We start from the raw sequence: 6835 nt of genomic DNA, 5'->3' as shown, positions 1-6835 counted from the left end.
GTAAATACAAGGTAATGCAAAATGCGCATAGCACTGCCTTGCGTTACTTTGCATTGGGTAGGCATTACATGGATGGAGAATAGGCATTCCCATGCATCCACCCATCTATTTTTCAGATTTTTAAAGTCTTGCAAGCCTGGGCATGTACCAAAACTGGGTGTCTACCCGACAGAAGCATAATGCGGATAAATATCTTTATTTGTCCTTGTTAATTCCTCTTTACATGTATGCTGCGTACTGCAGCACACATAGAAACAGAAATACACCTCTAAGGATTGTCTTTGTGCAGGAAGGTGTTCCTTCTGCACAAAACCAATCCTGCTCATAACGCAGACACTGTTGCTTTAAAGTGCAAGGCTGCCTGCATCAGCGCTAGGCAGTAAAACGTGTGCCTGCAGATGGAGTGAACAGAAATGCTCCATATCTTAGTAATATGTGGAGCATCTCCCCTCTCCCTTCCATGCATTGCAGTGCACTAAGTTACCTTACTACGCTGTGTTGCATGAAATATCAGTAAATCTGCCCCTTCATACGTTAAGCACACCCTCCAGTATGTCTCCAGCAATTTAACATTGCGTAATACGCAACAACTCTTGTGGATTTTGTATTACTGATTGTCCTGTGCAGAGTAAACTTCAATTAGCATTTCAACATTGTCAAGGACATTTGTTTTGAAATAATTCTAAATATGCACTTATACACTTTAATAAACAGAACCAATTTGGATTTTTTAAAAGCTAATAGCAATATTCCAACACTTATTCTAGCAAGCAGCAATGTTTAGTATTTTCAGAGTGAAATAAGAGGTTTCTAGTATCATTACCAATCCTACTTTAATATTCACAGCTATATTTCTACTCCAGACATTATGTATTCTTAACAAATCCTAAAATCACACTTTACTCTTCTTATAATGTCTTAATCTTCACACGTAAAAAATTTGAATAACCTTCCGCGATATAGTATTCAGGACACATTGACTGAATGTTGCTAGTCAGTTAATTGTCCATGAAAGCTTGGCACACTTTCAAAGTGTCTATCGTTGTAGTAAGGCAGACATTCTTCTTGAATGAGAATGATATTTGAGGCTTACATCATTACTTTGTGGCTACATTCCCTACAAATGTGATAGCAGACAGTGAGCAAGAGACTTCATTTCCTGGCTTAGCTTTCATATGCCTGTTTGAGGGAATTCTGTGAATGTTTATTTTGGATTGATACATTCATCACTATGGCTCTGCCCCATTTGGTGAACACTACATCCAGATTTCTTAGCTCGCCTAGGGTGTTCTTTAAATGAGACTCTATTCTTGCGCCCTTTGTGTTAGGATATGTTTGTGTTTCATGTGTGATCATCTCCCAAACATCTCTGCTGTGCCTGCAGGTATGAATAATCAGTCTCTCCCACTGAATATTATCTATTTTGCATTCAAGACATTTGCTCTCAGGAGAAGCAGTCCTCTGACCGCAACTGCTCATGACCACCTGCATTAGAAAATGGTGCTCGCAGAGGCCAAATCTTGCTCACATTTCTGGAGCCTCTCTGGAAAAAAATTCCACCAAGCGGAGATTGGCAGAATTCGGCCACAACTCCACGTTAGGAGAGTAACGAGGAGTTGGCAAAGTCCGATAATTCCACCAGAGGAATGAAACATTCCGCACCCCCCCCCCCCCCCCAATGTCAACATCAAATAAATAACTCATCTTCCTGAATGCAGTTTCTAGAGGATGATCCATCCAACTGCAGATTTCTCACCTTAAGAACCTACCCATGTGCCACACTGAATCCAGGGCAAGGGCTCCTGTGCACCAACATTGGAACCATAGACTTCCACTGCAACTGTCCCACCTCTGCACACGAAGACATAGCGCCAAATAAAAGCACCACCCTGAAAGCTACATTAGTTTAATAATTAGACTATTGTGAGCCCAAGTACTTGGAACATAGCTCACAGAATTGACCATTCACTGACAAAAGTCCACTCCACAGAAAGTCAAGGTTGGGGGGGGAGGGGGGGGGAGTGAAGAATCTGCTGTCAGAGTACCCCCATGAAAGATCATTAACAAAGGTTAGTAACTTGCTCTACCGATAGGTACCTCTAACCACGGATTGCTCAGCTTGTGCATTGATAACAAAGCAGGAGATGGGCCTGGGAAGCAGACTGTACACCAGGACCAAGCGAGCAGAATTAACCTCTCTGTGTACATGTGAATCAATGCAGTAGTGCCTGGTGAGAGTATGGACAGATGGTCACGTGGTTGTCTGTAAGACATCCAATGCAGAACGCCCAAGCTGTAGCAATGGTAGTAGTCTTTGCTCTGGTGGAATGAGCCAAAGGCAGTCTTGAGTTTCCTTTTTGGACCATTTCTAGATGTCCTATCCTTTCTTGGAACTAGTGAAGCCAACATACAGCTGATCTTCCACCTTGTACTACTAATTCCCATCAATGAAGAAACTTGGGACACACTATGATTGAACTGCTGAAGCCCCTCCTCCTGTTTATGTGACTGTGGTAGAGAAAAGAACATTGTAAGACTGATGGACTGCCCAACATGAAAAGATGACACTACATTCAGGAGAAAGAAAACACTAAGTACTGACAACCTGACAAGGCCTGCAGCTCATTGATGCAACACACAGAAGTGATGGTACTGCGAAACACAGTCGTCAGAGTTCAGAGTCACGGAATACAACTGAGAAGCGGCTCTAAATGAGCGCACACAGCACACATAATGAATGTAAGAACCAAATGGAGATCCTACTGCGGCATAATGAAGCAGGAAGGGGTGAGGGAGAAATCCCTTTTAGGAAAAGCATCACAATGGATGAATTGAATAATGAGGGATGATCAGGCAAAGAAAGGAAGGCCAAAGGGGCCGATAGGTAATCCTTAGCAGTGGCCACAGCAAATCCTTGATGGATCAAAGATAACACAAACAAAAGCACATCAGATGACCTTGTCTCTAGAAGGTCAAACTGCTTCGCTTTGCACCAGGTGACAAGCTTAGATGAGAGATCTTAATAAACTGATTTGGTTGACGAGCTGAGAGAAGCTAAAGTGACATCAACCACCACAGACAGTAGATCAGAGGCCCTCAGATGCTTCCGTTCAATCTCCAAGCACAACGGTGTAGTTAAGGATGTTGAGTTTCAGCACTATGTCTTGCTTTTGTGACAGTAACTTGTACAAAAGAAGTCAACGTGGTGGGAATATGCTCATAGTCAGTCAGCATTTTGGAATACCAGACACTGCTGGTTCAGTTGGGGCCATCAGAATTAGCTGTGCTCAATCCCACCTGACTTTCCATAGGACCCATGAAAGCAGCAGCAGAGGCGGAACAAACTGTGGGAGGCCAGAGTCCCACTGAAGCAGGAATGTATCACCTAGACGTCCTTGAAGAGAGGACTCCAGAGCGCAAGGGACTGGGCGTTTTCAGATGTACCATTTAGGTCTAACAAAGGTATGACACACTGGGAGAATACACTCCATACTTCCTCCAGGTGCTAACACCACTAGTGATCTGCAAGATGGTGCCTGCAGAGTTAATCTGCCCTGATGGCATGGATCCCGCTACATGACCAACATGGAAATACAGTGAAGTGTGATTCATTGCCAAAGCCATAGGGCCTTCAGAGAGACGGCACACAACCCCTTCTGACCTGCTTGTTGCAAAACCACCTGCTGGGCATGATGTCAGGTAGATACAGGATCCACCTACCCTTGATGGAAGGAAGAAAAGCTTTCAGGGCCAGCTGGACGGCTCACACCTCCAGAAGGTGTATGTGGTGGTGTGCTCCATCTGAGACCAGATACCTCTGATATCCACTACATGCAGGTAACCTCCCCAGCCCAGAAATGATACACCCCTCAAACTGTAAGCTCTGGGGGAGCAAGGAAAGCAGCTTCGCACACATCAGATTCCATTTTAAGGACTACGGTTTGAACACTGATGTTTTTTTAACTTTGAAGCGTGCTTTGATATTCAGTCGTTCTCTGTATTTTCACTCGCTATTACAGTTTGAAACTCGGCCTTTCTTCCGAGCTGACATACAATTACGTTTGAATATAATAAATAAATATCCATCAATTGAGAGTAAGCCTATTGACTAACGAGAGCTACCAAAAAATTAGAAAGTAACTTTATGTTAAGAGTGACAAGTGGATAACTGTAACACTAATACATTTGTCATTATTGCATGTGTAATTCCTAACCCAGGTCATGTACGTGTAAACTATCTTTAATATCTGTATACCATAAAACAATAGGTCTGTGCTACTATACTACCATTGGAGTTTAAGATCAGGTAGAGTTCATAATCCTTTGAAGAACTCTTATTTAACAAGTAAATGCTTAAGGATTTGTAATTCCTATGGGCAGCTCTTTGTGAAACAAACAGGTGCTATATAGTTCGTAGTCACTATGGATGGCTCCTTGTGAAACAAAGAAGTACAGCTCTGTGTAGGAACTTCTCTCATTCCCATAAATCTTTGTTGACCACATGGAGGAACAGACAAGTAAGAATTCCAAATGGTCCCAGGGGCAGCAACTATGTTTCACAATTGCCTAGCAAGGTCGTTAGAGACCACAAGCAACTTCAAGATGGCTGCCACCATCTACAAGTCTTGTGAGTCCTGCAGACCCAAGGGACACACAGTCCTCCTAGTCTTTTCTCAGGTGTCTCACAAAATGCTTTCTTCTAAGACACAAAGTTTCTGTCCAAAGCGTCTTTCCATCCTCCACCGCTCCTGAAAACATGCAACTGGAGTGGCGCATCATCAGAACCAGCACTCACATGTGCTATGCTACGTCCTAACAGAATGTCCTCGACTCCTTGCAGAGGCATGAAGCCTTTCAGGGCAACTGTGTCCGGAATGTCCATGATAAAGGAAATCCTCTGCACCTGTCGAACACGGGATTTGGATTGGGTGATGGTAAACCCCAGGGTGGGCAGTAAGAATAGTGTTGTCTGTAGGTAGTCCAAGAATTCCAGCAGTAAACCCGCATTCAGCAGCCAGTCAACATGGCTTGGGAAATGTCTGTGTCCCTAACCTGCAATGATTGCTTCAGCCACCAAAATGACCTTCATGAACCCACAAGAGCATGATGTAAGACTGAAGGCCAGTACGGTAAACTGAAAGTGGCATGAGTCCACCACGAGACAGAGATACTTCCTGTGGGACCGCAGGACTGACCCATGAATGTAAGTGTCCTACAGGTACAGGGACCCCATCCAGGGCTCAGGATCCAAGGTTTGCAGATTCTGAGCAAGCACCATCATAATTTTTAACTTCTCCTTTGTGAGGAAGGTGTTCAAGGTCTATGATCAATCAAAGGGCCTGATTTAGACTTTGGTGGAGGGGTTACTCTGTCACGAACTTGACAGATATCCCGTCCGCTGTATTACGATTCCCATAGGATATAATTGGATCGTAATATGGTGGACGGGATATTCATCACATTTGTGATGGAGTAAAACCATCCGCCAAACTCTAAATTAAGCCCTGAGGGCCAGATGTACGTAGCTTTAGGTTTGCGATTTTCTAATAGCAAATTTTTGTGATTCTCTGATAGGAAACTGCAAACTGCCATGCACTACAGTGTGTTTAACACTGTTTGCGGTTCCCAAATGGGTCACAAGGGACCTGACTCATCTATATTCATGAGCCAAACAGTAATTTGCGACCCATTTGGGAAAGACAACACTCACGGGGATGGTGGCCTGCTGGGTTCAGCAGACCACCATTTCTGTGACTGCTTTTAAATAAAGTATTTTTTTTTGTAATGCAGCCTGTTTTCCTTGAAGGAAAACAGGCTGCATTACAAAAAGAAAAATGAAAAGTTTTCTTTTCTTTTTTTTTAAGAGTAGGCAGTGGTCCCTGGGACCACTGACTGCTCTTAAAAAAAGTTTGCACCTACATTCACAAAGGTGAAGGGGTCAATGATTACCACCAATCTGCTAATGTTTTGCGACCGCATTCCCGGTCGCAAAACATTCCTACATACCGGCGTGACTGGCTACTAGGAAGGGACCCCCTTTTCACACCCCTTCCTAATATTGAGTTGCAAACCCTACTTTGCGAGTCGGTAATAGGTTACCAACTCGCTACATGGTACAAGGCCATTTAGCAGTCACAAACGGCAAATTTCGCCATTGTGACCGCTAAATAGCTTTGCAGATCTGGCCCCATGTCTCTTGTTCTAATCAGAGATCCGAAAGTACTGGGCGTAACAACCCCGTCCTCTCTCCACTTCCAGTACCAGTTTGAATGCATCTTTGATGAGCAACACCATCACTTCACTTGTCAAAATCATTCTGTGATCCTCCAGTGGCTGAGTATTAATTGGGGGATGTGAGAAGGTGCTCTCCTCAATCAGAAGACTATGCAAGTTTTTTTACCCACCCTTTTGCCCCCCTGTTTTGATTTTAAGTTACCAACCACTCATTCTTTTTTATTTATAAAATCCTCTTTTATAGATATTTTTTGCTCGACTAACAAATCCCAGTCCTGATGATGACCCCGTAGTAACCCACGTTTGAAACACCATCAACAACAGACAGCATTTAGGCTCTGTTGCACCCTGCTGCTGTAAATAACCCTCGCAGTCAAGTCATGCTTCATCCTTCTGCATATGCACTTCTCACTTTTTCACTCACTTTGCACTGTGTCAGCCCCATCTGAGCACCTGATGTTTGGACTTATTTGCTTGTTACAGTAAACTGTATCAAGTACAGGTTGCTCTGGTTGTTTTTTCAGCTTTTGATTGCATGTACATTGATATGTAAAACATTTTCTTACAGTGCAACATTGTTTTTGTGGTGCATCCTTCTTGC

Source organism: Pleurodeles waltl, chromosome 4_1, assembly GCF_031143425.1.
Source record: "Pleurodeles waltl isolate 20211129_DDA chromosome 4_1, aPleWal1.hap1.20221129, whole genome shotgun sequence".
NCBI classification, from domain to species: Eukaryota; Metazoa; Chordata; class Amphibia; order Caudata; family Salamandridae; genus Pleurodeles; species Pleurodeles waltl.
This window is presented reverse-complemented; position numbering follows the sequence as displayed.